This window comes from Pan paniscus, chromosome 9 (genome assembly GCF_029289425.2).
Source record: "Pan paniscus chromosome 9, NHGRI_mPanPan1-v2.0_pri, whole genome shotgun sequence".
Taxonomy (NCBI): domain Eukaryota; kingdom Metazoa; phylum Chordata; class Mammalia; order Primates; family Hominidae; genus Pan; species Pan paniscus.
Window position 1 is genome coordinate 34,291,181 of NC_073258.2, and position 10,407 is coordinate 34,301,587.

Sequence of the window (10,407 nt, forward strand, 5' to 3'; positions counted from 1 at the left end):
ATATGGTATCTTCAACAAAGAACAATAAATTTTAGAGAAGTGACAAGACAAAGGAAAGCAGTTGTAGGTTTCCAGAGGTGGGAAACTGTGGGAAGGCAAATATATGGGAGTAAAGTAATTGAGTAAGGTTTGTTTGCAGATTACTCCTGTGCCATATCTGAGTGAACAACAGCTGTTCCCAGTAAAGAAGAACTTATATCCTGTCTTTGGAAGAAAAAGCAGGGGAGGATAGAAAGAGCTTTCCCTCTGTTTGCTGCTTCTTAATTGCCTTTTGCTCAAAAATATTTATGTCAAAGAAGCATCTTTTGGGATGACATATTCTAGTTTCTTTCACTTCCAATCTCAGCTAAATGCCTTCCCCTGGGGAAATCCAACTCATCCTTTTGTCTGGGAGGAAAAGCTGCTGGAATAAAAGCAGGCAGAAGAACATGGAAGGACTAGACTTGCTGAGTCTCCTGGCCTTCATCATTTTCCCTGTGCTGGATGCTTTCTGCCCTTGAACACCAAACTCCAAGTTCTGCAGCATTTGGACTCTTGGACCTACACCAGTGGTTTGCCAGGGGCTCTCAGGCCTTCAGTCACTGACTGAAGGCTACACTGTAGGCTTCCCTACTTTTGAGGTTTGGGGACTCAGACTGGCTTCCTTGCTCCTCAGCTTGAAGATGGCCTATTGTGGCACTTCACCTTGTGATCGTGTGAGTCAATACTCCTTAATAAACTCCCTTTCATGTATACATCTATCTTATTAGTTCTGTCCCTCCAGAGAACCGTGACTAATACATCATTCTCCACCCCTCCCTGTGTTCACATTGTTTGCCCCATAAGTCCACTCTGTCACTGGCACATGGCTTGCTTTGGCCAACAGGATGTGAGCAGATGTGACACAGCAGATCTTTACAAAAGCACTTGCACATTTCTGCTTAGGCCTTGCTCGCTGAGTGGCCATAAGCACATGCCTGGGCTAGCCTCCTGGGGTATAACTCCCCTGGGACAGCCAAATTGTCCTAGTTATCCCAGCTGTGGCCATCCTAGCAAAGCCAATAGCCAACCAGTCCCAAGCTTGTAAGTGAGCACAGTCAAAACAAGGAAGACTGCCCAGCCAACAGCAGCTGACTGCAGAGGCATGAGCGAGCCCAGCCCAGCAGAGATAAGCCAAGCTGAGCCCAGGTCAGCTAAGACCCTGCACACTTGTAAACAACACAGTTTATTCTTGCACGCCAATGAAATTATTGAGGTTGCTCATTACAAAGGATTAGTATGTCAATGGATATCTGGTAATAAATGCGGTTTAAACATCCAGCAATTGAGGAATGGTGCAATACCTTGCAGCAATTAAGAAAGCTGGTATAAAGACTATACTTTCAGGGATCATTTCTATAGTTCATTACTAAAGAAGTTTATCTGAACATGTAGAACACATGACACCACAAGGAGGAGGCACAACATTCTCCCTAGAGCCTGAAGCTGGCTCTTGGTGTTGCATGACTACAGCAGCCATTTGTCACTGATGACTGTTCTCTTCCAGGAGAATAAGAAGAAGATGCAGTTTGGGTGGTTTAAAAAAAAGAATTCTGATGCAGATGTATATTGACTTGAAATGTTCACAATAGACTGATAAATTGTAGGCGGAATGGGAAGCAGGTTGCAAAACAATGTATGTAATATGATACCATTTTCATAAAACATATATTTATACATTTGCATATGAATGAGTCAGCTCTGATACACAAGATGCTGAAAGTGGTTATTTCCAAATGGTAGGATTTGGGGTGATTTTCATTTGTTGTTTATCTGTGTTTTAGAGTTATTCTATAGGAATATGTGTCATTCGTACAATTTTCAAAGGGGAGAAAAAAATCTTTTCCATAGAGTACAGCATTAAAAAATTTTGAAATCCTTGTGCTTACCCATAACAACCCTGAGTGTGTTTCAAGTACTTTTTGTGGAAAAAGTCATTGTCCGCTCTTGCAGCATCCTGTGCAGGAGACTTGGTAACACTGGCTTGTCCAGGATTCACTAAGGGATTGCAGGTAGCAGAACCCGCCTGTCTGATCCCACTGGTAACCCTGAGCTCTGTGGTTGGCAGTGGCTTCATCTTTCCAGCCCACACAGAGACAGCGAAGCCTAAAAGCTCCTCTACCTTGGAGGAGGCAAGGGTTGGGGTCACTGCGGTTCCCTACTATCCTAACAGCAGAGTAGAGCCTTCCCAGTAACTTCTTGCCCACAGAGGTTAGTTATGATCTTTAGGAAAACAAAAGAGACCTTTTAAAATTTCCTACTAACAGGAAGCCAAATTTCATACATTCAGAGTAAGAAATTCAATGCCCCAAGGCAGGACAAGGATAGCTACCACCTTAATCCTTCTAAAGGATAAAAGGACTTCCTGCCTGCCTGCCTGCATTTCCTCCTTCCTTGCTCTATTTTTCTCTTTCTTTTTCTCTCTCTCTCATTCTTCCTCTTTTCTTCCTTTCTTATCCCATTTGCAGTTAGGCTTTTACCTAAAACAAATCCTAGTTTAAAGCAAGTAGATCCGTCCCTTTACTGTCCTTACCAGTTCTCAATTTGCAATAAATCCCAAATACTTTTTTTTTTCTGCCATTACTGGTGCTGTTGCTAAAACCCTCCTCAGAGAGCTGGTGAAAATTACCCATCAGGCTGATGGGGTCTCATGGAATCATATAATCCGATCCCAGCTTGTCCCTAAAACACTCACTTCTTTTCATCATTCCTACTTCCTTATCCTTTTGCTGAATTCGAATAGATCTTAATCTTTTCAGCACTTTTATGCCCCAGCTCTCCTGTCCTACCGACATTCTGTGGAGACATAGACTCAGAACATGCCCAACAACTGCCCTTGCATCTCCCTGTAAATGGCTCCCTGCTGTTTGTTTCCAGTGTATCACCCTCCTCACCTCCCATCTCCCGCCAAGCTCTCGACCCCAACCCAACTGGTTTTCCCTAGGACAGTGATTATTTCGGTTCAGATCCAGAGGATCATGAGGAGTCCATGAGGCCCTGAAGGCGATCCACAAATCTTCAGAAAGCAAAGCAGAATCTTTATGTCAATTTTTAGGTGTGAGTCCCTAGCTTTCTTTTAATTTCCAAAGGGCTGTATAGATCTAGACAGTGCTTTATCAGTTACCCTCTCTTTCTTGCATTTTTAGGCTCCCTCCCTTTCAACTGGTATCCCCTTCTCCATCTACACATAACCTGGGTGTACCAGGGCCATGGACAACTATGAAATATAATTACCAGGTGTATTGGTCTGCTCTGTTTGGCATAACAAAATATCATAGGCAGGGTGTCTTAAACAGCAGAAACGTATTTTCTCACAGTTCTGGAGGCTGGAAGTTTGAGATTAAGGTGCCAGCATGGTTGGCTTTTGGTGAGGGTTCTCTTCCTGGTTTGCAGATAGCCACTTTCTCACATTTTCCTCACATGCTCTCATGACCTGTCCTTGGTGCATGCACTCAAGGGGCCTCTCTCTTCCTCTTCTAAGGACACTAGTCCTATTAGACTACAGCCCCATCTGTATCCCTTATGGCTTCAATTAACTTTTTTGTTTTTTGTTTTTTTGAGACAGGGTCTTGCTCTGTCACTCAGGCTGCAGTGCAGTGGCATGCTCATGGCTCACTGCAGCCTCAACCTCCCAGGCTCAAGCAATCCTCCCACCTCAGCCCTGTGACTAGCTGGGACCACAGGTGTGTATCACCATGCCTGGCTAATTTTTTGTATTTTTTTTGTGGAAACAGGGCTTCTCCATGTTGCCCAGGCTGGTCTCCAACTCCTGGGCTCAAGTGATTCTCCCGCCTCAGCCTCCCAAAGTGCTGGGATTACAGACATGAGCTGTCGCGCCTGCCCATTTAACCTTAATTACTTCCTAAAGATTCTGTCTCCAAATACATTCACATAGGGCAGAGAAGAGGGAGTGTTAACACTTCAACATATGAAACTTGGGGCGACACAATTCAGTCAATAGCACCAGAAATAAAAATAACTTGCTTTAAGATATCAAAGTTGCTATCTTTGTTACACTGACAATAGATTCCTAACTTACCTTTTTTCTCTGGCTGCTTTTAAGATTTTCTCTTTATCACTGGTTTTAAGCAATTTGATTATGAGATGCCTTAGTGGAGTTTTCTTCATGTTTCTTGAACTTGGAGTTTATTGAGCTTCTTGGATCTGCAGATTATAATTTTCACAAAGTTTGGAGATTTTTTTCACATCATTTTTTAAAATATGCATATTTTTTGCTTCCCATTCACAGACTTGAATTATATATATAATTCCAGGTGGCACATCCCACTTCCTGGGTTCAGTGGGATAGTCCTACCTCCCTGGAGACCCTACCAACCAACACATCTTCAGCCCCTCCCTCCTGAAGTGGCCACAGCAGCTCAAGGAAGACAGAAATTTAAGTTTGTCCCAGAGATAACTAATGCTCTTTAATTTTTAAAATTCATTCTTGTCTGAGTCTTTTACTTAGGCCAGTTTCTATTGCTATGCCTCCAAGTTCATTAATATTTTCTTCTCATTGTAAAGACTGGGGGACCTCTTTCTTAAGTGATCTTTGTCTTAAGATTTGGTGCAATATATCAGTAGACCTAACAGAATGAATATCTAACAAAAGAAAGTTGAAAACTAAATGACTGTTACCTTTCTCTTTGAAATACTGTAGGAATGAAAGTTAGATATACTTTGTGACTTCCACGAGACACTGACCGTCACACAGGCTGTGATTTTTATCAGTGCAAGACGCAAGGTGAGCAGGCTCACTGAGAAAACGCACACCAGGGACTTCACAGTTCCTGCTCTGCATGATGATATGGACTAGAAGGAAAAAGATGTTAGCATGAGGGATTTCTGATCAGGGTCAAGCTGTGTTCTGATCACTAATGACTTGTCGGCTTGTGGGATGGAGGAGCAATGAGTGTCTTTGGTTACAAACTGTGATCTACCTACCAATTGTGAAAACTATATTCACAGGAGTCGACAGCAGCAGTTGATGGCAAGATGGTACTCAGAAATGGCATTGATGTAATTTAGGACGTGGAATCATAAGTGAGACAGCACACAATTAGAATAAAGAATTGGCAGAGGGGGTCGACTTGGGAAGAAAGGTGTGGATATAAACTGTTACTGAAGAAGACAAATAGATTGTTCATGACACTGAGACTTTCTACGATACCATAGCAGAAGAGATGCCCATGCATGTGGCTGACCTTATTTCATTCCGAAGTGAGATAGTTTTGGATGCAGTCCTCGTTGTTGCTGAATAAGTGACCACAATGTGCATTGTGCTTCCTTCTTTGGAAATATTTGAATCTTGTCTCAATGCTTAAAATCGATCAGAGATACAGATTTTGATAGCAAAGTGACATTAGTCATGAGCTCTTGTGAAGATAGTCATTATTTTTTATCTTCTTTAGAGTGAGACTGAGGGGGTGGGTATAAAAGATGGGGTCTGTAACATCTTTCTTTCTTAGAAATGTATTCCCTAGTCCCATGGAAATGGTTGCATTAGATGTTCTCTATCATTTAATAATATACTTGTGGACTAAAAGATAAAAGTGCTGTATGAAATAAGCCAATTATGTTAAACTAGCACATCTGCCTTTACTGCGTTTATCATTAGTCTGAATAGAAAGGCCTTTAAAATTAATTTTTTAGAAAGCATTTGAATGCATTCTTTGCTATTGTATTTATTCAATAAAGTATTTAATTAGTAAAAAGATATTGTCTTCTGCAATATCTAACCTTCTGTTAATCTTATATGGTGTATTTTTCGTCCCAGATTTCAAAGTTTTGCTATCTAGGCTTTCAATTTGTGTCTTTTTTGTATTTTCTCTGGCTTTTCTGAACTTTTAAAACATTTAACACAATTACAATAATTGTTTTAATGTTCTTCTCTCTTAAGTCTAATATCTGTGTCAGTTCTGGGTCAGTTTTTACAGACCGATTTTTCTCCTCGCTGTGTTTTCCTGCCTTGCTGTGTCTTTGATTGGATAATGCAAATTGTGAATTTCACCTTGTTGGGTGCCAAATTTTTTTTTTTTTAATTCCTGTATGTTTTCTTGAGCTTTTCAGGTCTTGCCTTTGTGCTTTGAGAGGCACTTTCTGGAGCAGTGCTCGGTCTAGGGTTAATTATTCCCCACCACTGAGGCAAGACCTTACTAAGTACCCAGTGCCCTATGAATGATGAGTTTTTCCAGTCTGACTGATGGGAACAGGTACCATGCCTGGCACCCACTGTTCCTTCTAATCCTTTCAGATGGCTCATTCCTCAGCCTCACATGCATGCACTGTTCACCACTTTGCTGAATGGCCAAGAGGATCCTCTGTGGAGCTTTGGGATTCTCTCTCTGTGCAGCCATCTTCTCTCCGGTACTCTCTCTTTAGAACCACGGCTGACTTGGTCTCTCTGGACACTCACTTCTGTCTTTTCAACTTCAGGAGTCTGTCAGGATCCATCTTAGTTCTCCCTCTCTGCACAGTGACCTGGCAACTCTGCCAAGGTAATTCTGGGGTAATCCTGGGACTCACCTAGTTTGTTTCCAATGTTGTTCATTGCCTGGTGTCCAGTGTCTTGAAAACTGTTGTTTCATATATTTCGTTTGTTTGTTTCAAATGGGAGGATAAATCCAGTCCCTCCTTCACTCCATCTTGACCAGAAGCAGAAGTTGGTAGCTACTGTTATTTTATCATTCATTCAAGATATTTTAGGGGCACCTACTATGAGCCAGGCACTATACTAGGTTGAGTATACAGTGGTGAGCCAAAAGAATATGGTCCTGGCCTCACAGCAAATCTGTCTTAAGGCGATCAACTTCTGCCAGAAGGCAGTAAATATGCTAGGCCCTGGATTTACGAACATGGACATGAATCGGCTGTGATCATTTCTCTCAATAATTCAGAATTAGGAGGGAAGAAAAATTAATACAAAGCTGACTGTGAGAAGTATGTGAGATACAAAGGCTCTGGGCATATTGATGAAGAAATAATTAATTCTGATTTAAGGTATAAGGGAAAACTTCATGGAGAAGGTGACATTTGAGTTGGGACCTGAAAAGTTCATGTAATTTTGAATGGTGGAGAAGCAGCAGGGAGGTAGAGATGCTGAAAGTGCTTTTAAACATGTGGCAGACACAGCTATTTGGCTTGTTCTTCCTCGCCCACAGAACCCTAATCATGTGCTTCAGAGGATGCTATATACAGTACTTTCCAGCTCCTACCAGTGAGTCTTGATTGGTTGAAATCAATCATGGAATTTCTATTCCCCATGCCTGTCACTGGATCCAGCATAGGCACATGACACAATTCTGGCCAATGAGATATGAGGGAAAGTCTGCTGGGAAAGTTTATTTTTCAAAGAAAGGGAGAGAACATTCCTTTCCCCTACTGTTTCTGAGGGAGAAACAAAAACAAAAACAAAAAAACCTGATTCCTTGATGATGTCCTGAAACCACTGAAATTAACCAATCTGAAACCAATATAACTCATGACTTCTTGTTGCATGAGATGCTAAAGTTTTCTTCTTGTTCCAGTAACTTCTGGTTGGATTTTTGTTGTAGTTGATGGTGTTACTTTTGGCCACATGCGGGAGACCAGCATACCCTAAGCTGATCAGTTTACCCATTTGAAACTCGCTTTTCCTTTTCACTGAATCAACCCTCTGCTAAATGTTACTTATCTTGTTCTTGTTCCTCTGCTTCATCAAGAATGGAGGTTAACCTAAGACCTAAGGCATGACAATGCACTTAGTCACTCTTCCCAAACATGCACATGGGGGGAGATGCAAAACAGCTTTGAAAATGAAAGAAAGCAATTACACAGTGCAATACCTTGACTATTCTGTCCCATCATCCTTCCTGAACCTTTGATTGGGAGGACTTGAACTCTTATGGTAGGGTGGAGGGATGAAAATAAATATAAAGGAAAAGAGTGTAGGCAAGCCCAGGGGAAATTATGTAAATTCTTCCGGATTCACAGCAGTGCTAGAATTCTCTGGTAATTCCCACAGGAGCCAAGACTACCTCTGAAACAATCTAACTGTTGGAAACCACCAGTGTCTGGCAGGAAGCCAACTCTAACAAGGGCAAAAGATATGCCTTTTTGGAGAGTCTGGACCAATCCCAGGGACCCAGGCCAGCCTGTGGCCAAAGTTGTGAATATGCAAAAACTGTCACCAGTCTCCACTCGCTTTCCCGTTCCCGTCCTAGTCCCCTTCTTTTTCTAGCCCCAATCTTTTTCTCCCTGTTCCTCCTCCCACTCCTCCTTCTCCTCCCTCACTCACTCAACAATTCATATCCTGCTTGCCTGATGAGCACAGAAGGTACTAAACCGCCTACCTTAGGACACTTGGATTTCAGCAGGGAGCTCTTACACCCCCAAGGTAATGCTCCTCTATTGCTAGAAATTCAGATCTCTAGGCTGGCTGTGGGAAGCATGTCTGGTCTCAGGCACAGTACTTCTTGTCCCATGCAAAGTCAGCTGGTGGGAAGGGGGGGGGGATCCAAGGAAAGGAAGGGGACTAGGAAGGGAAGCGGGGATCCAAGGACTGGCTTCCCAGCTCTCACTGCCAGCCAGTGGGGTCACAAAGGCATTGCCTCAAATGTGGAGCTGTCCTCTGCTAGCTCGTACAGGATCTTACCCTTCTCTCACATAACTACATCCTTCCATCTAGCTTATCTTACTCACCTTCAGTCTCAATTTAAATGTGTCTTCCTCCGGGAGGCCTTCCCTGATTGATTCCCATGTCTGGATCGATTCAGTACCCCCAGACCACTAAATGCCTTTCTCTGTGAGCACTTGTCATGCTGACTTGTGATCCATGGATCTCAGTTAGCCAGAATCCAGCACAGCCTGACATTTAGCAGGTGCTCAGTTTATGGAACGAACGAACGAATGAACATCTGTTCATATACACTATAGCTCTGCAGACACCATGATTATCTTGTTCTCCATTGTACCCTCAGCACCCAGTCCAGTGCTTAGGCTGTAGTAGTAAGACAGTAATGATTTATTAATTGATTGAAAGAGGGCGTCCCGAAAAAGGGACTTGCGTCTATGTTGCGACGACATCTTTATTGCAAGGGCAAGAAGCACATCCCAGACCTTTTTGAAAACATCAGGGATGGAGGTGGGAGGCAAGGCAAGATGGAGGAAATTTCTAGGAGTACAGATATTTAGCTGTCATGGTGGGTTTCCCTCTTCAACTATCGTTTCAGTTTTCTAGGGATTTTTTTTTTTTTTTTTTTTTTTATGGAGTTTCTCTCTTGTTTCCCAGGTTGAAGTGCAATGGCATGATCTCGGCTCACTGCAACCTTCGCCTCCCAGGTTCAAGCGATTCTCCTACCCCAGCCTCCGACTAGCTGAGATTACAGGCGCCCGCCACCTCGCCCAGCTAATTTTTGTATTTTTAGTAGAGACGGTGTTTCACCATGTTGGCCAGGCTGGTCTCGAACTCCTGACCTCAAGTGATCTACCTGGCTCCGCCTCCCAAAGTGCTGGGATTACAGGCATGAGCCACCGTGCCCGGCCTTCTAGGGATTCTTAACCTGGGGCTCATAGGTGGGACTTCAAAAGATCCATGAATCCTCCGACTCTTTAATCAAGCACCCGTGTCAGTAGCTGTATGTGCATTTTTCTGGAAGAGGATCATGGCTTTCAATGAGTGTCAAAAGGCTGAGACTGCTCGAGACCTCACCGTCCAATACGGTAGCCATTAGTCTCGTGTGGCTCTTTAAGTTTAGATTTAAATTAAAATTTCAGTGCCTCACTTACACTAAGCTACACATCAAGTGCTCAACAGCCACTACCTACAGGCCAGACCAGATAGAGGGCATTTCCATCATTGCAGAAAGTTTGATGGGACAGATATCTGTATTGGTAGCATTACCAACTGAATACAGGTAAGATTGGATCCAACTAGTGCTTTTGTAAAATGAGTTACCAACATTTAGAAATAAAACATAAAAATCTAAAATCCTGATTGATTTCATTTGGGAAACAGGACTATCTATCAGCGTGGGGCCTGCGTTCCGCTGGCAGCTGGAACGCACAGTACCGCTCCCTTTAGAGGGACTCTTGGTCATATAGAAGTTCCCCGCTTGACCCTCCTTGACGACTGACAGTACGACCCTCGTTTCTAGGGGACTTCGCCCGTCTTGGTCTCCTTCCAAGCTCGCGTTTGTAACCAGACTCCAAATTTTACTAAATGGGGTTGAATTGGGTTTGAGAGCACATCTTAGAGCAGGGTCTAGGGCTGAGATTCGGGGTCTCAGTTGGAAGTTGAGGAGGGGCAACGTCTCCTTCCTTACAGTTTTCCCGGAACTGTAGGAAGTCAGAGGGAATTTTATCCTGCACATCTGTTGCTTGACAAAGAACTTCCCAATCCTCCTCCGAGCC

General features: G+C 43.1%; 1 non-coding gene across 1 annotated transcript; it reads left to right on the top strand.

Annotated features, from left to right (window-relative positions):
• The first annotated feature begins 1,349 nt into the window (after positions 1–1,349).
• Positions 1,350–1,556, top strand: LOC112441333 (small nucleolar RNA U3). Its single transcript, XR_004665370.1, has one exon. It is a non-coding gene; the product is annotated as a small nucleolar RNA U3 (small nucleolar RNA).
• Positions 1,557–10,407: the final 8,851 nt, after the last annotated feature.